Source organism: Eriocheir sinensis, unplaced genomic scaffold (genome assembly GCF_024679095.1).
Source record: "Eriocheir sinensis breed Jianghai 21 unplaced genomic scaffold, ASM2467909v1 Scaffold611, whole genome shotgun sequence".
In the NCBI taxonomy this organism is placed as follows: Eukaryota; Metazoa; Arthropoda; class Malacostraca; order Decapoda; family Varunidae; genus Eriocheir; species Eriocheir sinensis.
The window spans coordinates 195,001-218,358 of record NW_026111956.1 but is presented as its reverse complement, the minus strand read 5'-3'; the positions used below and the strand labels follow the sequence as shown (position 1 = coordinate 218,358).

At 40.6% G+C, this 23,358-nt stretch overlaps 1 protein-coding gene and 3 long non-coding RNA genes across 5 annotated transcripts in view; 1 reads left to right on the top strand and 3 right to left on the bottom strand.

The window, feature by feature from the left end:
* The first annotated feature begins 4,573 nt into the window (after positions 1-4,573).
* Positions 4,574-22,043, top strand: LOC126993413 (uncharacterized). 2 transcript variants are annotated; one of them, XR_007747802.1, is made up of 3 exons: positions 4,574-4,684; positions 14,763-14,854; positions 21,915-22,043. It is a non-coding gene; the product is annotated as an uncharacterized LOC126993413 (long non-coding RNA). The 2 variants fall into 2 exon arrangements; XR_007747803.1 differs by lacking the exon at positions 4,574-4,684 and adding an exon at positions 7,448-7,480.
* LOC126993423 (uncharacterized) lies at positions 9,396-11,329 on the bottom strand. Its single transcript, XR_007747822.1, has 3 exons — positions 11,049-11,329; positions 9,950-10,023; positions 9,396-9,543 (listed from the first exon to the last, which is right to left on the bottom strand). It is a non-coding gene; the product is annotated as an uncharacterized LOC126993423 (long non-coding RNA).
* LOC126993420 (uncharacterized) lies at positions 14,905-18,306 on the bottom strand. The gene is made up of 4 exons (XR_007747816.1): positions 18,193-18,306; positions 16,660-17,511; positions 15,174-15,299; positions 14,905-15,001 (listed from the first exon to the last, which is right to left on the bottom strand). It is a non-coding gene; the product is annotated as an uncharacterized LOC126993420 (long non-coding RNA).
* Positions 22,044-22,786: 743 nt separating the features above from the next.
* LOC126993400 (uncharacterized) overlaps positions 22,787-23,358 on the bottom strand; it is an 18,305-nt gene continuing 17,733 nt past the window's right edge. Inside the window, exon 11 of the mRNA XM_050852463.1 lies at positions 22,787-23,248. The gene's annotated coding sequence lies outside the window, so the exon portion shown is untranslated. The remainder of the gene's footprint in view (positions 23,249-23,358) is intronic.

Sequence of the window (23,358 nt, the reverse complement as noted above, 5' to 3'; positions counted from 1 at the left end):
AGCCTTTCCTGCTGTAGTCTCGTCAAATTTGTGAACTTGAATATAAACAGGATCTCAAGCTCCTCGATATCCCAATCTCATCTCCCCTTCTCCTCCCTTTCCTTCGTATCATGACAATATAAGACCTTTCCTGCTTAGTCTTGTCAAATTTAGCGAACTTGAATATAAACAACAGGATCTCGGCTCTTTCGTCTCAATCTCTCCTTCTTCCCTTTTCCAACCGTATCATGACAATACAAGATAACCACCGCATAATTCCTGCGTCAAATTTGTGAACTTGAATATAAACAAGATCTCAGCTCATAGTCCCAATCTCATCTCCCCTTCTCTTCCTTTCCTTGTGTGACAATATAAGACCTTTCCTGTATAGTATTGTCAAATTTGTGAACTTGAATATAAACAGGATCTCAGCTCCTCGTCTCCCAATCATCTCCCTTCTCCTCCCTTTCTTCGTAGCATAAATATACAAGACCTTTCCTGTATGGTCAATCAAATTTGTGAGAACAGATATAAACACCATCTCCAGCTCACTCGTCTCTAATCTCATCTTCCTCTTATTATTTCATGACAATACAAGACCTTTCCTGTATAGTCTTGTCAAATTTGTGAACTTGAATATAATGCATGACATTCCTCCAGTGACTCTCTCTATCATCTCTCCATCTCTCCCGTGTCTCTCTCTCCTGTTACCTACATCTTGCTAAGCCAACACATCCATCACCATTAAGCCAACACAGCCATCACCATTAAGCCAACACATCCGTCACCATTCCCAACACATCCATCACCATTAAGCCAACACATCCATCACCATTAAGCCAACACATCCATCACCATTAAGCCAACACATCCATCACCATTAAGCCAACACATCCATCACCATTAAGCCAACACATCCATCACCATTAAGCCAACATATCCATCACCATTAAGCCAACACATCCATCACCATTAAGCCAACACATCCATCACCATTAAGCCAACACCCCCATCACCATTAAGCCAACACATCCATCACCATTAAGCGCATCTACATCACCGTGGCCAACATCCATCACCATTAGCCAACACATCCATCACCATTAAGCCTTTATGCATCACCATTAAGTCAATACCCCCCATCGCATTATTTAACATCATGCCAGCTAAATTAAGCTACATCACCATTAAATAGCATCCATACCATTAAGCTAACATCCATCACCATTAGAACCAATACCCTACACATCTGCATTAACAACATCCATCACCATTAAGTCAACATCCATCATATTAAGCCAACACATCCATCACCATTAAGCCAACACATCCATGCTATTAGTAACACATCCATACCATTAAGCCAACACATGCATCTTCGTTAAGTCAATGCCCCCATACCATTAAGCAGCATCCTCCATTAATGACATCCATCAGTCAATACCCATCACCATTAGGCCAACACATCCATCACCCATTAAGTCAATACCCCATCTTATTAAGCCAACACATCCACCATTAAGTCAATACCCCATCACCACTTCATCATCACCATTAATAACACCCATCGCAAGTAAGCCAACACATCCATCACCAAATTAAGCCAACTTCCCCCATCACCATTCATCAACATCCATCACCGGTAAGCCAACACACATCACCATTAAGCCCTTGCCATCACCATTAAGTCAACACCCCCCATCATTAAGCCAACTTGTCCATCACCATTAAGCCCTTTACATCACCATTAAGCCAACATCCATCACCATTAATACTTTTACATACCTTCGTAACATCCATCACCATTAAGCCAACATCCATCACCATTAGCCAACACATCCCATCACCATTAAGTCAATACCAGCTCTGCAAACTAGTCCTCCCAATGATCAGACAGCTAACCAGTGATAACCTATCCTCACTAACACACTGTTGACATTTGTTGACCTAAATTGACTATCTATCTTGTGTGATCTCTCCGTGATGTCCCCCCCTTGGCCCGGCATCTCATGGTCCCACACAGTCCGGGCTCCGTCACGGCAGCTCTGGGAAGACAAAACATATCGGACAGAAAATACTGCATGACACACGAGGCTGGTCCATATATACCTGCATGACACACGAGGCTGGTCCATATACATACTGCATGACACACGAGGCTGGTCCATATACATACTGCATGACACACGAGGCTGGTCCATATACATACTGCATGACACACGAGGCTGGTCCATATACATACTGCATGACATTCCCTCCAGTGACTCTCTCTATCATCTCTTTTTCTCTCCATCTCTCCCCGTGTCTCTCTCTCCTGTTACCTACATCTTGCTAAGCCAACACATCCATCACCATTAAGCCAACACATCCATCACCATTAAGCCAACACATCCATCACCATTAAGCCAACACATCCATCACCATTAAGCCAACACATCCATCACCATTAAGTCAATACCCCCATCACCATTAACCCAACACATCCATCACCATTAAGTCAATACCCCCATCACCATTAAGCCAACACATCCATCACCATTAAGCCAACACATCCATCACCATTAAGTCAATACCCCCATCACCATTAACCCAACACATCCATCACCATTAAGTCAACACATCCATCACCATTAAGCCAACACATCCATCACCATTAAGCCAACACATCCATCACCATTAAGCCAACACATCCATCACCATTAAGCCAACACATCCATCACCATTAAGTCAATACCCCCATCACCATTAAGCCAACACATCCATCACCATTAAGCCAACACATCCATCACCATTAAGTCAATACCCCCATCACCATTAAGCCAACACATCCATCACCATTAAGTCAATACCCCCATCACCATTAAGCCAACACATCCATCACCATTAAGTCAATACCCCCATCACCATTAAGCCAACACATCCATCACCATTAAGCCAACACCCCCATCACCATTAAGCCAACACATCCATCACCATTAAGCCAACACAACCATCACCATTAAGCCAACACATCCATCACCATTAAGACAACACCACCATCACCATTAAGCCAACACAACCAGCACCATTAAGTCAACACCCCATCACCATTAAGCCAACATCCATCACCATTAAGCCAACACCCCATCACCATTAAGCCAACACATCCATCACCATTGCCAACACCCCATCCCCATTAAGCCCAAACATCCATCACCATTAAGCCAACACATCCATCACCATTAAGCCAACACATCCATCACCATTAAGTCAATACCCCCATCACCATTAAGCCAACACATCCATCACCATTAAGCCAACACATCCATCACCATTAACCCAACACATCCATCACCATTAACCCAACACGCCCATCACCTCTCTCTCTCTCTCTCTCTCTCTCTCTCTCTCTCTCTCTCTCTCTCCAACTTCTTCAATGTATACTTAAGGGCTCGGAGGAGGTGGTGATGTTGACCTCGAAGTGCTGCCGGAGGTCACTGACAGGCCCTCTTGTGACATGCAGGTGCCGAGGGTGGAATCGAACCGGGTCAGCAGTTACGTGGGCGGGTACGGGGCTTGTTAACCCGTCCGCTGCGATTGGCACGGATTTGGCCTTCACTGGTAGCCTGGTAACATACACTCCCAGATCTTTCTCTGCCTCTGTGGTGGATAGTGGAGTGTTTCCCATGTGGTATTGGTGTGCTGGATATCCCTTCACTGGTAGCCTGGTAACATACACTCCCAGATCTTTCTCTGCCTCTGTGGTGGATAGTATAGTGTTTCCCAACTGGTAACTGTGAGCTGGATATCCCTTCACTGGTAGCCTGGTAACATACACTCCCAGATCTTTCTCTGCCTCTGTGGTGGATAGTAGAGTGTTTCCCATGTGGTATCGGTGTGCTGGATATCCCTTCACTGGTAGCCTGGTAACATACACTCCCAGATCTTTCTCTGCCTCTGTGGTGGATAGTGGAGTGTTTCCCATGTGGTATTGGTGTGCTGGATATCCCTTCACTGGTAGCCTGGTAACATACACTCCCAGATCTTTCTCTGCCTCTGTGGTGGATAGTGGGGTGTTTCCATGGTATCAGTGTGCTGGATATCCCTTCACTGGTAGCCTGGTAACATACACTCCCAGATCTTTCTCTGCCTCTGTGGTGGATAGTGGAGTGTTTCCCATGTGGTATTGGTGTGCTGGATATCCCTTCACTGGTAGCCTGGTAACATACACTCCCAGATCTTTCTCTGCCTCTGTGGTGGATAGTGGAGTGTTTCCCATGTGGTATCGGTGTGCTGGATATCCCCTCCCAAGGTGCAGGCCTTCACATTTTTCTTCACTGAACTGTAGCAGCCACTTTTTGCTCCACTCCTGTAGCTTGGTGATGTCTTCTGGTAGGAAATCCGCAGTCAAGGGGTTAAGGAGTCCCCGCTGGTATAACACGCGGTACTTGTAACATGCAGGTCCCATGGGCGGGAATCGAACCGGGGTCAGCAGTTACGTGGGCGGGGACGGGACCATCGGGGCGTAACACACAAACACTTAGCCTGGGATGCATGGGAATCGAACCCAGTCCAGCAGATACGGGAACAGCGTGTTCTGGCAGAGGGTCCCGCCGCCAACACACAGAGCAGCGGACGGACAGGGAATGGTGCTGGCCAGGCGAAGGGTTCCGTCAAACTGGACAGGCAGGGCGGGCGCGGTTGTCTCGGGAACTTCTCTTTGTGTGTGAGTGATAATTGTTCCGTGTAGTTTGCTTGTTAGCCTGTTGGTGGGGGCGGGGCAGGACTATAGTTAAGGTTCGTGTGTATGTGTGTGTGTGTGTGTGTGTGTTAAGTAAGTAGTTAACGTTTATTGCTAATCATACATATTACATGATATACATAATACACAAATTCATGTTGATATTAGCTCCCTGACAGACATTGATTAATTATGGATGAGACGTGGAACTAGACAATAAAAATAGTGTCTAATTATGGTTATATACACAAAGGTGAAATACTGATTATATGATAGTAGTAGTAGTAGTAGTAGTAGTAGTAATGCTAGTGTGTGTGTTAACGGCCACTTTGAATGTCGTTAAGCCCAGGGTGTGGCGTCATGAGACATCCGGGTATCATGAGACATCCCATATCCTGAAGACATACCTGAATTTCGACAAGGTACCGTGTCTTGTGTCGTCTGCTTGTCGGAATCTGTCCCACTCAAGTTTATTTATTTTATTATGAAAGCAAATTACGACGTGTGTGTGTGTGTGTGTGTGTGTGTGTAACGAGGATATTAACCGTCACTCTTCCTCTTCTTCTTGTGACCTAATAACAAGCCTTCCATCGCTATTTAAGTAAGTCCTCATTAGTACTTTTTTCACACTTAGATGCTTCACTTAATTAGCCAGTCTATGATAGTAATTTTGGGGTTCCGTGTTGATAAAATAAGGATATGGGATGTCTCACGATACGGGACGACAGATGACATCACACCTTTCACAATATCATACGAGCTAGTTAAACGGACGTGTGTGTGTGTGTGTGTGTGTGTGTGTGTGTGTGTGTAAGTTATCATGTCCCAATCACGAGACAGCTGATCCGAACAAGCTCATTTCAATTATAAATGTCCTGGACGTCTTAAAATGTCCGGGCTATTAACATTTCAGTATATATTTATTTTAGAGAACTTGTCATCTTCAAGGGTTTGTGTTTTAGGTTTTTCTTATTAAGTTTTCTTTTATCAGAGAGAGAGAGAGAGAGAGAGAGAGAGAGAGAATTAGTGATTATAAGTAGTTTCGTATCATTATCTAAATATGTAAAGTTTTAATATTTTTTTAACTATTTTTAAGCCGGTAACGACACCAGAGTTTCGTATATTTAAGTAACTATATAAAGATTTTACTTAAGTGCTGAATGTTGACTGCAAATTTAAAACGTTCTTATATTAACGAAATTAGCATTCTTAAATAACTTCCGAATTGAGTATAATAATGTTTTGGTTTTATGTACATTTGTGGTCAATAAATATCTATCTATCTATCTATATATCTATCTGTCTGTGTGTGTGTGTGTGTGTGTGTGTGTGTGTGTGTGTGTGTGTGTGTGTGTGTGTGTGTGTGTGTGGCGAGAATCTCCGACCATTTTACGAGGTAGTTAATGTGTGTGTGTGTGTGTGTGTGTGTGTGTGTGTGTGTAACCCCTTGGAAGGTATTGTGTTTAAAAGTCGTTGTCTGGAGGGTCGTCACGTGATATGTAGAGACGTCTGTTCCATTAATATTATCTGCTAACTATAAACTGGATAGGATTTTAATTATATACTCGCCTGTGGGTATTTGGAGGTAGATAGATAGATAGATAGAGAGAGAGAACTGATTGCGATATTTCATCTCTCTCTCTCTATCTATCTCTCTCTTTACCTCCAAATACCCACAGGAGAGGGTATAATTAAAATCCTATCCAGTTTATAGTTAGGAGATAATATTAATGGAACAGACGTCTACATATCACGTGACGACCCTCAGACAACGACAAACTCAATACCTTCAGGGTTACACACACACACACACACACACACACACACACACACACACACACACACACACACAGACAGATAGATATATAGATAGCTAGATAGATATTTATTGACCACAAATGTACATGAAACCAAAACCTTATTATACTCAATTCGGAAGTTATTTAAGAATGCTAATTTCGTTAATATAAGAACGTTTTAAATTTGCAGTCAACATTCAGCACTTAAGTAAAATCTTTATATAGTTACTTAAATATACGAAACTCTGGTGTCGTTACCGGCTTAAAAATAGTTAAAAAAATATTAAAACTTTACAGATTTAGATAATGATACGAAACTACTTAATTATAATCTCTCTCTCTCTCTCTCTCTCTCTCTCTCTCTCTCTCTCTCTCTCTCTCTCTCTCTCTCTCTCTCTCTCTCTCTCTCTCTCTCTCTCTCTCTCTCTCTCTCTCTCTCTCTCTGTTAAGTTTCATTATCTTTTTCTTTCTCTTCTTCTTCTTCTCTCTCTCTCTCTCTCTCTCTCTCTCTCTCTCTCTCTCTCTCTCTCTCTCTCTCTCTCTCTCTCTCTCTCTCTCTCTCTCTCTCTCTCTCTCTCTCTCTCTCTCTTTGTTAAGTTTCATTATCTTCTTCTTCTTTTTCTTCTTCTCTCTCTCTCTCTCTCTCTCTCTCTCTCTCTCTCTCTCTCTCTCTCTCTGAATGAAGTGTATATTTATATTTTCGATAAAAAAACAGCCTGTATAGTTATTATGGATGTACTCGATCACAGTCTACTAACAATAACAATATTTATTATCAACCTAAACAAGAAAAAGAATCTGACATGAAGAATTATCAATAAATCCAATAAATAAATCCCAGCAATCTGGTACCGGTACCGAGCAGTCTGGTACCGATACCGTCCCGTTTAGCTGGTACCGTTATTACCGGTACTGGAACCATTAGTACCGGTACCTGCCCACTGCAGACAAACACCATGGCGCTAAGGCTGGCTCCTACTGGGTTAGTTTATCACTTTTAAGGCATTGTTCGCCATTCGTAAGCATGTTTGGTAGTTCCGTGAGGCTGGTGGTCCCCGTGGGTGCCGTGAGGCGGGGCATGAAGGGGCTTGGCGGGGCATGAAGGGGCTTGGCGGGGCATGAAGGGGCTCGCGCTGGCTGGCCGGATCAGCTGACGGAGTTCTGTATGACGTAACTCCCATCAGGTCAGGTCAGGTCAGGTGTACGTCGGGAAGCTTGACCTTTGTGTCGGCGCTTCCCTGATGCTGTTCCAAGTGTTCTGCTTCCATTATGTTCTTTCGTTGGCTTTTATTAATGGTTGTATAATGTCCTGCCTGGGGGTTGGGATGCCATGTTCCTCCCTTCTCCCGTGTTGTTTACCTGCAGCAATAAACAATCAATCAATCAATCAATCTCGACGCCATACCGTACTGAACTGAACTCTCTCTCTCTCTCTCTCTCTCTCTCTCTCTCTCTCTCTCTCTCTCTCTCTCGATGCCATACCGTACTGAACTGAACTCTCTCTCTCTCTCTCTCTCTCTCTCTCTCTCTCTCTCTCTCTCTCTCTCTCTCTCTCTCTCTCTCTCTCTCTCTAGGCCATACCGTACTGAACTTAACTCTCTCTCTCTCTCTCTCTCTCTCTCTCTCTCTCTCTCTCTCTCTCTCTCTCTCTCTCAACTATCAATCAATCAATCTCTCTCTCTCATCTTTTTAGTTTCATGGTGCTGCTGCCCACACATGTATTAATGGTTGTATAATGTCCTGCCTGGGGGTTGGGATGCCATGTTCCTCCCTTCTCCCTTGTTGTTTACCTGCAACAATAAACAATCAATCAATCAATCTCGACACCACACTGTACTGAACTGAACTCTCTCTCTCTCTCTCTCTCTCTCTCTCTCTTGACGCCACATACCCATACCCATTATTTTGTGACCTCCGGGCCAGGCACGCGGGGCAGTAATGGCACTTTTAGGCCATTTGTCACCCTTAGCGTTCTTGAAGAGTAGCCGGAACACATATTAGCATGTTCTGAGCAGTGGGTCTGTTGCGTATTTTGGGCTAATGTTGGCAAGAAGTGCCGACCCCTTATTTCCTGGTCCATTTCTCCACAATGAACCGTAAAAATGTCCTAAGGGAGGGATAAATGTTTAGAGAGTTGCCCATCTCAAAATTGGACACACTGGCTATTTCGGGCCAAAATATTGTGCTTTTTCATTTGGAGATAGTTTGTTTCCTTCGCAAACTACTAAAAGGTGACTTATGGCAATTGCAAGGCAGGTGGGTTATCAGCCTGGTGTCCTGGTGGGATGAGGTTGTTGATTCTGATTTCTGATGGTAGGTTAGTCTTAGGCTTTTTTAATTTTCTAATGCACTTCTTTCGTAATTTTCTAATACATTTCTAGATTAAGATTGGTTTTAGGTCCGTGCCAGTATCTGCCTTATGAAACATCAGTATCTCTTCATATATCTTTTCTACAAACCTTCAACAGTCATGGAAACGCTTTCAAAATATATCTTTTCTACAAACCTTTCAAAATATGTCTTTTCTACAAACCTTTCAAAATATATCTTTTCTACAAACCTTTCAAAATATGTCTTTTCTACAAACCTTTCAAAATATATCTTTTCTACAGACCCTCAACAGTCATGGAAACGCTTTCAAAATATATCTTTTCTACAGACCTTTCAAAATATATCTTTTCTACAAACCCTCAACAGTCATGGAAACGCTTTCAAAATATATCTTTTCTACAGACCTTTCAAAATATATCTTTTCTACAAACCCTCAACAGTCATGGAAACGCTTTCAAAATATATCTTTTCTACAGACCTTTCAAAATATATCTTTTCTACAAACCTTTCAAAATATATCTTTTCTACAGACCTTTCAAAATATATCTTTTCTACAAACCTTTCAAAATATATCTTTTCTACAGACCTTTCAAAATATATCTTTTCTACAAACCTTTCAAAATATATCTTTTCTACAAACCTTCAACAGTCATGGAAACGCTTTCAAAATATATCTTTTCTACAAACCTTTCAAAATATATCTTTTCTACAAACCTTTCAAAATATATCTTTTCTACAAACCTTTCAAAATATATCTTTTCTACAAACGCTTTCAAAATATATCTTTTCTACAAACCTTTCAAAATATATCTTTTCTACAAACCTTTCAAAATATATCTTTTCTACAAACCTTTCAAAATACATCTTTTCTACAGACCTTTCAAAATATATCTTTTCTACAGACCTTTCAAAATATATCTTTTCTACAAACCTTTCAAAATATATCTTTTCTACAAACCTTTCAAAATATATCTTTTCTACAAACCTTTTAAAATATGTCTTTTCTACAAACCTTTCAAAATATATCTTTTCTACAAACCTTTCAAAATATATCTTTTCTACAAACCTTTCAAAATATATCTTTTCTACAAACCTTTCAAAATATATCTTTTCTACAAACCTTCAACAGTCATGGAAACGCTTTCAAAATATATCTTTTCTACAAACCTTTCAAAATATATCTTTTCTACAAACCTTTCAAAATATATCTTTTCTACAAACCTTTCAAAATATATCTTTTCTACAAACCTTTTAAAATATGTCTTTTCTACAAACCTTTCAAAATATATCTTTTTCTACAAACCTTCAACAGTCATATAAACCTTTCAAAATATATCTTTTCTTCAAACCTTTTAAAATATGTCTTTTCTTCAAACCTTTCAAAATATATCTTTTCTACAAACCTTTTAAAAATATGTCTTTTCTACAAACCTTTCAAAATATATCTTTTTCTACAAACCTTTTAAAAATATGTCTTTTCTACAAACCTTTCAAAATATATCTTTTTCTACAAACCTTTCAAAATACATCTTTTCTACAAACCTTTCAAAATATATCTTTTCTACAAACCTTTCAAAATACATCTTTTCTACAAACCTTCAACAGTCATATAAACGCTTTCAAAATATATCTTTTCTACAAACCTTCAACAGTCATATAAACGCTTTCAAAATATATCTTTTCTACAAACCTTCAACAGTCATATAAACGCTTTCAAAATATATCTTTTCTACAAACCTTCAACAGTCATATAAACGCTTTCAAAATATATCTTTTCTACAAACCTTCAACAGTCATATAAACGCTTTCAAAATATATCTTTTCTACAAACCTTCAACAGTCATATAAACGCTTTCAAAATATATCTTTTCTACAAACCTTCAACAGTCATATAAACGCTTTCAAAATATATCTTTTTCTACAAACCTTTCAAAATACATCTTTTCTACAAACCTTTCAAAATATATCTTTTTCTACAAACCTTTCAAAATATATCTTTTCTACAAACCTTTCAAAATATATCTTTTCTACAAACCTTTCAAAATACATCTTTTCTACAAACCTTTCAAAATATATCTTTTTCTACAAACCTTTCAAAATACATCTTTTCTACAAACCTTTCAAAATATATCTTTTTCTACAAACCTTTCAAAATACATCTTTTCTACAAACCTTCAACAGTCATATAAACGCTTTCAAAATATATCTTTTCTACAAACCTTCAACAGTCATGGAAACGCTTTCAAAATATATCTTTTCTACAAACCTTTCAAAATATATCTTTTCTACAAACCTTTCAAAATATATCTTTTCTACAAACCTTTCAAAATATATCTTTTCTACAGACCTTTCAAAATATATCTTTTCTACAAACCTTTCAAAATATATCTTTTCTACAAACCTTTCAAAATATATCTTTTCTACAAACCTTTCAAAATATATCTTTTCTACAAACCTTTCAAAATATATCTTTTCTTCAAACCTTTCAAAATATATCTTTTCTACAAACCTTTCAAAATATATCTTTTCTACAGACCTTTCAAAATATATCTTTTCTACAAACCTTTCAAAATATATCTTTTCTACAAACCTTTCAAAATATATCTTTTCTACAAACGCTTTCAAAATATATCTTTTCTACAAACCTTTCAAAATATATCTTTTCTACAAACCTTTCAAAATATATCTTTTCTACAAACCTTTCAAAATATATCTTTTCTACAAACCTTTCAAAATATACCTTTCAACAAACCTTTCAAAATATACCTTTTCTACAAGCCTTTCAAAATATATCTTTTCTACAGACCTTTCAAAATATATCTTTTCTACAGACCTTTCAAAATATATCTTTTCTACAAACCTTCAACAGTCATGGAAACGCTTTTCAAATATATCTTTTCTACAAACCTTTCAAAATATATCTTTTCTACAAACCTTCAACAGTCATGGAAACGCTTTCAAAATCCAATTCAAGGACTATTCGTTGTTGAAAATAGTGGATAATACAATAAGCGTAGCCTCCTCTGGCCGCGGCGACAGCATAGCCAGTGTTGGGAGAAATACCTCCTCACAGAAATAATTTGCATATACATGTGGGGTGGTCCAGGGGGTGTGTAGCCCCCCCCTGGTTAGAAATGGGGGTCAAGGTCTGTTAGCAGGTTGTAAACTTAGGTTGGGGTAGTTTAAGTGTGCTCCCCCACCCTAAACCCTCTGCGAGCTATTATTACCGTGAATATCATCCCCTATTTTCAACAATAAATAGTCCTTGAATTGGATTTTGAAAGTGTTTCCATACCAGGACACCTCTCCTCCCAAAACTGACCTATCTTTCGGCCACCTCTTTGGATTCTTTTTAGGAGCAGCGAGTAGCGGGCTTTTTTTTATTAATGTTTACTTTTTTGTGCCCTTGAGCTGTCTCCTTTGCTGTAAAAAAAAAAAAAAAAAAAAAAAGATTGTTGAACATTTGTGGAAAAGATATATGAAGAGATACTGATGTTTCATAAGGCAGGTTATGAAATACTGGCATGGCACTAAAACCAATCTTTACCCAGTCCTATCATCTGGAAGTCCCACCAATTAAGTCAGCCTGTTGAATGATATTTACTAATGATATTGACCAGGTTTGCCATCAAAGTTTAGAAGTAATACCTTTAAATGTGTACAGTACTTTAGCTCTACCACCCAAAATGACCTCCATGTCATTATATTATAGGTAGAAAATAGACGCCCTTAACCCAGTGGTGGTAGCAGCAGGGATCGTGTTTCTTAATGGTCCCTCCAAGCGAGAAAAATAAGAAAAAATCACCCTCACACAAACCATTTCATAATGTATATATCAAGGCATTTGTGATCAGTGTATGTATCATCTATTTTGGGGGGTTTATTTCATGGCACAAATTTGGCCCGTCGCTGCTACATGGTAAAGCCACAAATTTGGCCCGTCGCTGCGACATGGTAAAGCCACAAATTTGGCCCGTCACTGCTACACGGTAAAGCCACAAATTTGGCCCGTCGCTGCTACACGGTAAAGCCACAAATTTGGCCCGTCGCTGCTACACGGTAAAGCCACAAATTTGGCCCGTCGCTGCTACACGGTAAAGCCACAAATTTGGCCCGTCGCTGCTACACGGTAAAGACACAAATTTGGCCCGTCGCTGCTACACGGTAAAGCCACAAATTTGGCCCGTCGCTGCTAGTTTTATAGTTTTATGACCCTGGTGGTAGTGTGACCCTTCTTCTGTACTGTGAACCTAGAAACACATATTTGACAAGGCTTACGTAGGAGTTGTAGGCATTTCCAGGAGTAGTTTTATGACCCTGGTGGTAGTGTGACCCTTCTTCTGTACTGTGAACCTAGAAACACATATTTGACAAGGCTTTTGTGGGAGTTGTGGGCATTTCCAGGAGTAGTTCTATGACCCTGGTGGTGGTGTGACCCTTCTTCTGTACTGTGAACCTAGAAACACATATTTGACAAGGCTTTCGTGGGAGTTGTGGGCATTTCCAGGAGTAGTTCTATGACCCTGGTGGTGGTGTGACCCTTCTTCTGTACTGTGAACCTAGAAACACATATTTAACAAGCTTTCGTGGGAGTTGTGGGCATTTCCAGGAGTAGTTCTATGACCCTGGTGGTAGTGTGACCCTTCTTCTGTACTGTGAACCTAGAAACACATATTTGACAAGGCTTTCGTGGGAGTTGTGGGCATTTCCAGGAGTAGTTCTATGACCCTGGTGGTGGTGTGACCCTTCTTCTGTGCTGTGAACCTAGAAACACATATTTGACAAGGCTTTCATAGGAGTTGTAGGCATTTCCAGGAGTAGTTTTATGACCCTGGTGGTAGTGTGACCCTTCTTCTGTACTGTGAACCTAGAAACACATATTTGACAAGGCTTTTGTGGGAGTTGTGGGCATTTCCAGGAATAGTTTTATGACCCTGGTGGTAGTGTGACCCTTCTTCTGTACTGTGAACCTAGAAACACATATTTGACAAGGCTTTCGTAGGAGTTGTAGGCATTTCCAGGAGTAGTTTTATGACCCTGGTGGTAGTGTGACCCTTCTTCTGTACTGTGAACCTAGAAACACATATTTGACAAGGCTTTTGTGGGAGTTGTGGGCATTTCCAGGAGTAGTTCTATGACCCTGGTGGTGGTGTGACCCTTCTTCTGTACTGTGAACCTAGAAACACATATTTGACAAGGCTTTCATGGGAGTTGTGGGCATTTCCAGGAGTAGTTCTATGACCCTGGTGGTGGTGTGACCCTTCTTCCGTACTGTGAACCTAGAAACACATATTTGACAAGGCTTTCATAGGAGTTGTGGGCATTTCCAGGAGTAGTTCTATGACCCTGGTGGTGGTGTGACCCTTCTTCTGTACCATGAACCTAGAAACACATATTTGACAAGGCTTTTGTAGGAGTTGTAGGCATTTCCAGGAGTAGTTTTATGACCCTGGTGGTAGTGTGACCCTTCTTCTGTACCATGAACCTCAAGAAACACTTGTTAGAACCGAGAGAGCCCGGATTCGATTCCCGGGCGGAGTGGAAAAATTTGGGCGGCTTTTCCGATACCCTACGCCCCTGTCCACCCAGCAGTGTACCAGGTATTAATCGGGGGTTGTGTCCCGTCTCCTGGGGTCTGTTCCCTTCTCCTATGATTCCTTCCCCTTCTGCCTCCCTCCGGCATATGACCACAGATGTTGCGCCCACTAAACCAAACTTTCCAACTGTTCCCTTCTCCTATAATTCCTTCCCCTTCTGTCTCTCTCCGGCATATGACCACAGATGTTGCGCCCACTAAACCAAACTTTCCAACTGTTCCCTTCTCCTATAATTCCTTCCCCTTCTGCCTCCCTCCGGCATATGACCACAGATGTTGCGCCGACTAAACCAAACTTTCCTCTGTAAATGCACTAATACAAAACGACCTATTTCAGATAATTTTGGAGAACTACTCTTCGGTACTTGTCCAGCAGTTCCTCAGACCGGGTCGTGGTGACGTCGTTTGTACCTGTGTGGAGAACAAAGAGTGAGTCATTAGAGGCCGCAGCGTGGTTATGTTAGGTTAAGTTTAGGGTATCTTCAAACACATGATAGCCAGCACTTTACAGTATATATCAACAAAGAATGACCTCACTTAGTTGTATTGAAAGTCTTATTAGTAAGGAAGCATATACTGAATTTTCTGAGTCAAGACCTATAGTAACTGTTTGGGGTTTTGATAGGTTATGTTAGGTTAAGTTTAGGGTATCTTCAAACACATGATAGCCAGCACTTTACAGTATAAATCATCAAAGAATTCCCTCACTTAGTTGTATTGAAAGTCTTATTAGTAAGGAAGCATATACTGAATTTTCTGAGTCAAGACCTATAGTAACTGTTTGGGGTTTTGATAGGTTATGTTAGGTTAAGTTTAGGGTATCTTCAAACACATGATAGCCAGCACTTTACAGTATATATCAACAAAGAATGACCTCACAAAGTTGTATTGAAAGTCTCATTAGTAAGGAAGCATATATGAATTTTCTGAGTCAATCCATATGGTAACTGTTTGGGGTTTTGATAGGTTATGTTAGGTTAAGTTTAGGGTATCTTCAAACACATGATAGCCAGCACTTTACAGTATATATCAACAAAGAATGACCTCACTTAGTTCTATAGAAAGTCTCATTAGTAAGGAAGCATATATGAATTTTCTGAGTCAAGACCTATAGTAACTGTTTGGGGTTTTGATAGGTTATGTTAGGTTAAGTTTAGGGTATCTTCAAACACATGATAGCCAGCACTTTACAGTATAAATCAACAAAGAATTCCCTCACTTAGTTGTATAGAAAGTCTCATTAGTAAGGAAGCATATATGAATTTTCTGAGTCAAGACATATAGTAACTGTTTGGGGGTTTGATAGGTTATGTTAGGTTAAGTTTAGGGTATCTTCAAACACATGATAGCCAGCACTTTACAGTATGAATCAACAAAGAATGACCTCACTAAGTTGTATAGAAAGTCTCATTAGTAAGGAAGCATATATGAATTTTCTGAGTCAAGACCTATAGTAACTGTTTGGGGTTTTGATAGGTTATGTTAGGTTAAGTTTAGGGTATCTTCAAACACATGATAGCCAGCACTTTACAGTATAAATCATCAAAGAATTCCCTCACTTAGTTGTATAGAAAGTCTCATTAGTAAGGAAGCATATATGAATTTCTGAGTCAATCCATATAGTAACTGTTTGGGGGTTTTGATAGGTTATGTTAGGTTAAGTTTAGGGTATCTTCAAACACATGATAGCCAGCACTTTACAGTATATATCAACAAAGAATGACCTCACTTAGTTCTATAGAAAGTCTCATTAGTAAGGAAGCATATATGAATTTTCTGAGTCAATCCCTTAAGTAACTGTTTGGGGTTTTGATAGGTTATGTTAGGTTAAGTTTAGGGTGTCTTCAAACACATGATAGCCAGCACTTTACAGTATAAATCAACAAAGAATGACCTCACTTAGTTGTATAGAAAGTCTCATTAGTAAGGAAGCATATATGAATTTTCTGAGTCAAGACCTATGGTAACTGTTTGGGGTTTTGATAGGTTATGTTAGGTTAAGTTTAGGGTATCTTCAAACACATGATAGCCAGCACTTTACAGTATAAATCAACAAAGAATTCCCTCACTTAGTTGTATAGAAAGTCTCATTAGTAAGGAAGCATATATGAATTTTCTGAGTCAAGACATATAGTAACTGTTTGGGGTTTTGATAGGTTATGTTAGGTTAAGTTTAGGGTATCTTCAAACACATGATAGCCAGCACTTTACAGTATGAATCAACAAAGAATGACCTCACTTAGTTGTATAGAAAGTCTCATTAGTAAGGAAGCATATATGAATTTTCTGAGTCAAGACCTATAGTAACTGTTTGGGGTTTTGATAGGTTATGTTAGGTTAAGTTTAGGGTATCTTCAAACACATGATAGCCGGCACTTTACAGTATAAATCAACAAAGAATGACCTCACTTAGTTGTATAGAAAGTCTCATTAGTAGAGAAGCATATATGAATTTTCTGAGTCAATCCATATAGTAACTGTTTGGGGTTTTGATAGGTTATGTTAGGATAAGTTTAGGGTATCTTCAAACACATGATAGCCAGCACTTTACAGTATATATCAACAAAGAATGACCTCACTAAGTTGTATTCAAAGTCTCATTAGTAAGGAAGCATATATGAATTTTCTGAGTTAATCCATATATAGTAACTGTTTCGGGTTTTGATAGGTTATGTTAGGTTAAGTTTAGGGTATCTTCAGACACATGATAGCCAGCACTTTACAGTATAAATCAACAAAGAATGACCTCACTTAGTTGTATAGAAAGTCTCATTAGTAAGGAAGCATATATGAATTTTCTGAGACAAGACCTATAGTAACTGTTTGTGGTTTTGATAGGTTATGTTAGGTTAAGTTTAGGGTATCTTCAAACACATGATAGCCAGCACTTTACAGTATAAATCAACAAAGAATGACCTCACTTAGTTGTATAGAAAGTCTCATTAGTAAGGAAGCATATATGAATTTTCTGAGTCAAGACCTATAGTAACTGTTTGTGGTTTTGATAGGTTATGTTAGGTTAAGTTTAGGGTATCTTCAAACACATGATAGCCAGCACTTTACAGTATAAATCAACAAAGAATTCCCTCACTTAGTTGTATTGAAAGTCTCATTAGTAAGGAAGCATATATGAATTTTTTGAGTCAATCCATATATAGTAACTTTTGGGTTTTGATAGGTTATGTTAGGTTAAGTTTAGGGTATCTTCAAACACATGATAGCCAGCACTTTACAGTATAAATCAATAAAGAATGACCTCACTTAGTTGTATTGAAAGTCTCATTAGTAAGGAAGCATATATGAATTTTCTAAGTCAATCCCTTAAGTAACTGTTTGGGGGTTTTGATAGGTTATGTTAGGTTAAGTTTAGGGTATCTTCAAACACATGATAGCCAGCATTTTACAGTATGAATCAACAAAGAATGACCTCACTTAGTTGTATTGAAAGTCTCATTAGTAAGGAAGCATATATGAATTTTCTGAGTCAATCCATATGGTAACTGTTTCGGGTTTTGATAGGTTATGTTAGGTTAAGTTTAGGGTATCTTCAAACACATGATAGCCAGCACTTTACAGTATGAATCAACAAAGAATGACCTCACTTAGTTGTATTGAAAGTCTCATTAGTAAGGAAGCATATATGAATTTTCTGAGTCAATCCCTTAAGTAATTGTTTGGGGTTTTGATAGGTTATGTTAGGTTAAGTTTAGGGTATCTTCAAACACATGATAGCCAGCACTTTACAGTATAAATCAACAAAGAATGACCTCACTTAGTTGTATAGAAAGTCTCATTAGTAAGGAAGCATATATGAATTTTCTGAGTCAATCCATATAGTAACTGTTTGGGGTTTTGATAGGTTATGTTAGGTTAAGTTTAGGGTATCTTCAAACAGATGATAGCCAGCATTTTACAGTATATATCAACAAAGAATGACCTCACTTAGTTCTATAGAAAGTCTCATTAGTAAGGAAGCATATATGAATTTTCTGAGTCAAGACCTATAGTAACTGTTTGGGGTTTTGATAGGTTATGTTAGGTTAAGTTTAGGGTATCTTCAAACACATGATAGCCAGCACTTTACAGTATATATCAACAAAGAATCACCTCACTTAGTTGTATAGAAAGTCTCAATAGTAAGGAAGTATATATGAATTTTCTGAGTCAAGACCTATAGTAACTGTTTGTGGTTTTGATAGGTTATGTTAGGTTAAGTTTAGGGTATCTTCAAACACATGATAGCCAGCACTTTACAGTATATATCAACAAAGAATGACCTCACTTAGTTGTATAGAAAGTCTCATTAGTAAGGAAGCATATATGAATTTTCTGAGTCAAGACCTATAGTAACTGTTTTGTTTTTGTCAGGTTTTGTTAAGTTTAGGATATCTTCAACCTCCCTTCCTTGCCCATTCCCTTGAGGTCATTTCCAGCAATATTTATTAAGCAAGAGAGCTTGTAATATGGCCATAGCTTGCTTGTGCTTCTAAATTGTATGCCTTTCATTTTTTCTTCCTTCTTTTCTGTTTAATCTCTCTCCCTCCTCTTCCTTATCTCTCTTCCTCATCCTCCTCCTCTCCCTTCCTTCCTCCTACTCCTCCTCCTGAGAAAGCCCGGGTTCGATTCCTGGGCAGAGCGGAAAAATTTGGGTGGCTTTTCCGATACCCTACGCCTCTGGCCACCCAGCAGTGAATGGGTACCAGGTATTAATCGGGGGTTGTGTCCCGTCTCCTGGGGTCTGTTCCATTCTCCTATAATTCCTTCCCCTTCTGTCTCTCTCCGGCATATGACCACAGATGTTGTGTCCCGTCTCCTGGGGTCTGTTCCCTTCTCCTATAATTCCTCCCCCTTCTGTCTCTCCAGCACATGACCACAGATGTTGTGTCCCATCTCCTGGGGTCTGTTCCCTTCTATAATTCCTTCCCCTCCTGTCTCTCTCTGGCATATGACCACAGATGTTGTGTCCCGTCTCCTGGGGTCTGTTCCCTTCTCCTATAATTCCTTCCCCTTCTGTCTCTCTCCGGCATATGACCACAGATGTTGTGTCCCGTCTCCTGGGGTCTGTTCCCTTCTCCTATAATTCCTTCCCCTTCTGTCTCTCTCCGGCATATGACCACAGATGTTGTGTCCCGTCTCCTGGGGTCTGTTCCCTTCTCCTATAATTCCTTCCCTTCTGTCTCTCGCCGGCATCTGACCACTGATGTGGTGTGCCGTCTGCTGGGGTGTGTTCCCTTCTATAATTCCGTCCCCTTCTGTCTCTCTCCGGCATATGACCACAGATGTTGGGTCCCGTCTCCTGGGGTCTGTTCCCTTCTCCTAATTCCCTCCTCTGTCTCTCTCCGGCATATGACCACAGATGTTGTATCCCGTCTCCTGGGTCTGTTCCTTCTCCTATAATTCCTTCCCCCTGTCTCTCTCCGGCATATGACCACAGATGTTGTGTCCTGTCTCCTGGGGTCTGTCTCCTCTCTCTCTATCTCTCTCCCTTCTGTCTCTCTGGCATATGACCACAGATGTTGTGTCCCGTCTCCTGGGTCTGTTCTCTCTCTATCATTCCTTCCCCTTCTGTCTCTCTCGGCATATGACCACAGATCTCTCTCTCTCCCTCTCTCCTGGATGTTTCCCATGTGGTATTGGTCTGGATATCCCTTCCTATAATTCATACACTCCCTCTCTCCTGCCTCTGTGGTGCATAGTGAGTTCCACATGTGGTATTGGTGTGCTGATATCCCTTCACTGGTAGCCTGGTAACATTCACTCCCAGGTCTTTCTCTGCCTCTGTGGTGGATAGTGGAGTGTTTCCTCATGTGTTCCTTGTCCTGGATATCCTTCACTGTCCCTGGTAACATACACTCCCAGGTCTTTCTCCTGCCTCTGTGGTGGATAGTGGAGTGTTTCATGTGGTATTGGTGTCTGGATATCCCTTCACTGGTAGCCTGGTAACATACTCCAGGTCTCTCTCTGCCTCTGTGGTGGATAGTGAGTGTTTCCCATGTGGTATTGGTGTGCTGATATCCTTCACTGGTAGCCTGGTAACATACACTCAGGTCTCTCTCTGCCTCTGTGGTGGATAGTGAGTGTTTCCCATGTGGTATTGGTGCTGGATATCCTTCACTGGTAGCCTGGTAACATACACTCCCAGGTCTTTTCTGCTCTGTGGTGGTTAGTGGAGAGTTTCCCATGTGATATTGGTGTGCTGGATATCCCTTCACTGGTAGCCTGGTAACATACACTCCCAGGTCTTTCTCTGCCTCTGTGGTGGATAGTGGAGTGTTTCCTATGTGGTATTGGTGTGCTGGATATCCTTCACTGGTAGCCTGGTAACATACACTCCCAGGTCTTTCTCTGCCTCTGTGGTGGATAGTGGAGTGTTTCCCATGTGGTATTGGTGTGCTGGATATCCTTCACTGGTAGCCTGGTAACATACACTCCCAGGTCTTTCTCTGCCTCTGTGGTGGATAGTGGAGTGTTTCCCATGTGGTATTGGTGTGCTGGATATCCTTCACTGGTAGCCTGGTAACATACACTCCCAGGTCTTTCTCTGCCTCTGTGGTGGATAGTGGAGTGTTTCCCATGTGGTATTGGTGTGCTGGATATCCCTTCACTGGTAGCCTGGTAACATACACTCCCAGGTCTTTCTCTGCCTCTGTGGTGGATAGTGGAGTGTTTCCCATGTGGTATTGGTGTGCTGGGTATCCCTTCACTGGTAGCCTGGTAACATACACTCCCAGGTCTTTCTCTGCCTCTGTGGTGGATAGTGGAGTGTTTCCCATGTGGTATTGGTGTGCTGGGTATCCCTTCACTGGTAGCCTGGCAAAATACACTCCCAGGTCTTTCTCTGCCTCTGTGGTGGATAGTGGAGTGTTTCCCATGTGGTATTGGTGTGTTAGGTATCCCCTCCCAAGGTGCAAGACATTAGATTTTTTTCATTGAATTGTAGCAGACACTTTTTGATCCCTTCCTGTAGCTTGGAGATGTTGTCTTGTAGGAAATCTGCAGTCAAGGAGTTAAGTATATAGTAGGCTTTGTGCTGTAGTACATTATATCTATCCATCTACATGAGAGAGAGAGAGAGAGAGAGAGAGAGAGAGAGAGAGAGAGAGAGAGAGAGAGAGAGAGAGAGAGAGAGAGAGAGAGAGAGAGAGAGAGAGAGAGATTTGTGACTAACACTCTCTCTCATGCTATAATAATATGTCTCATACTATAACAATATAATTCTTTCCTTAGGTAACTTACTTAATAATGTCTTGTGCTTTACCTGTCTATTTGAGCATCTGTGTGTGTGTGTGTGTGTGTGTGTGTGTGTGTGTGTGTGTAAGGCTGTCAGTTCTACTCTCTCTAAATGTATGTTTCTCTCTCTCTCTCTCTCTCCTACTTACTCTTCCTCCTCCGTTCATCAAATTTATACCCATTTCCTTCCTTCCTTTTCTCTCCTTCCTTAAATCTCTCTCTTCCATTTCATTCCATTAATAAAAACTTGTATTCACAGATTCGGAGGAAGAAGAAGAGGAGGAAGAGATAACAAGAGGAACAGAAGAAGGAGAAGAAGTAATCTCTCTATCTCTCTCTCTCTCTCTCTCTCTCTCTCTCTCTCTCTCACACACACACACACACAGTAAAACACAATTTTCTTCATAATTTCAAAACTTTATTAATATATATTTTGACAACGTTCAATCAGGTTCCACAGACTGGCTCCTCCCTGAACCCTTCTGTGGGGCATAATTTGAGCCCCATAGAAGGCCGGGGAAGATCTCCTATGGAACCTTATACACAGACATACATATATACACACAGAGAGTACCTCCTCTCTCTCCTCCTCCTCCTCCTCTTGATGTGGCAGTGTCAGGAGAAGAGATCACCTGGGAGACTGAACAAGTCCTGAGATGTTCAAGAAGGAATATATATATATATGTATATGTATATATATATATATATGTATATGTATATATATATATGTATATGTATATATATATGTATATGTATATATATATAATAATCACCTCACCTCACCTCACCACAGCCCACAGGACCCCACAGGATGTCTCACCACAGTATGTTGACAATCCCCACAGACACATACCCCCAGCCACATAAAGGACCCCCCCTCTCAGGTCACAAGGTCAACAGGATGTCACCCTACAGACACATGCCCTCTTAGACAGCAACCCAACCCACACCATAGATAGCCACATGACCTCCCCTGTGTGTGTGTGTGTGTGTGTGTGTGTGTGTGTGTGTGTGTGCTGTTGATAAATAAAGATGGACTTGTAGTGTGTGTTATTATTATTGTTATTCCAATGGGTTTGAAGAGAGAGAGAGAGAGAGAGAGAGAGAGAGAGAGAGAGAGAGAGAGAGAGAGAGAGAGAGAGAGAGAGAGAGAGAGAGAGAGAGAGAGAGAGAGAGAGAGAGAGAGAGAGAGAGAGAGAGAGAGAAATAAAGCAGATGTAAAAGGGAGAGAGAAAATGCTATGGATTAGAAGGAAGACGATAATGCGGCTGAAGGGAGAGGAGATGAAAGAAGGGAGAGAGCAAAGAAAGAGGGAGGGAGAGAAAATAAATAATGGAACAAGAGAGAAAGACTGGAAAGGAAGGGAGAGGGAGGGACAGGAGTCTTGCCCTTACAACATTTATCTGGACCTCTGCAGACTGGGAACTTGGGGGAGAGGGAGAGGAAGGGAGGGAAGGAGAGGGAGGGACAGGAGTCTTGCCCATACAACAATTATCTGGACCTCTGCAGACTGGGAACTTGGGGGAGAGGGAGAGGAAGGGAGGGAAGGAGAGGGAGGGACAGGAGTCTTGCCCATACAACAATTATCTGGACCTCTGCAGACTGGGAACTTGGGGACAGGTGGAGAGGAAGGAGGGAAGGAGAGGGAGGACAGGAGTCTTGCCCATACAACAATTATCTGGACCTCTGCAGACTGGGAACTT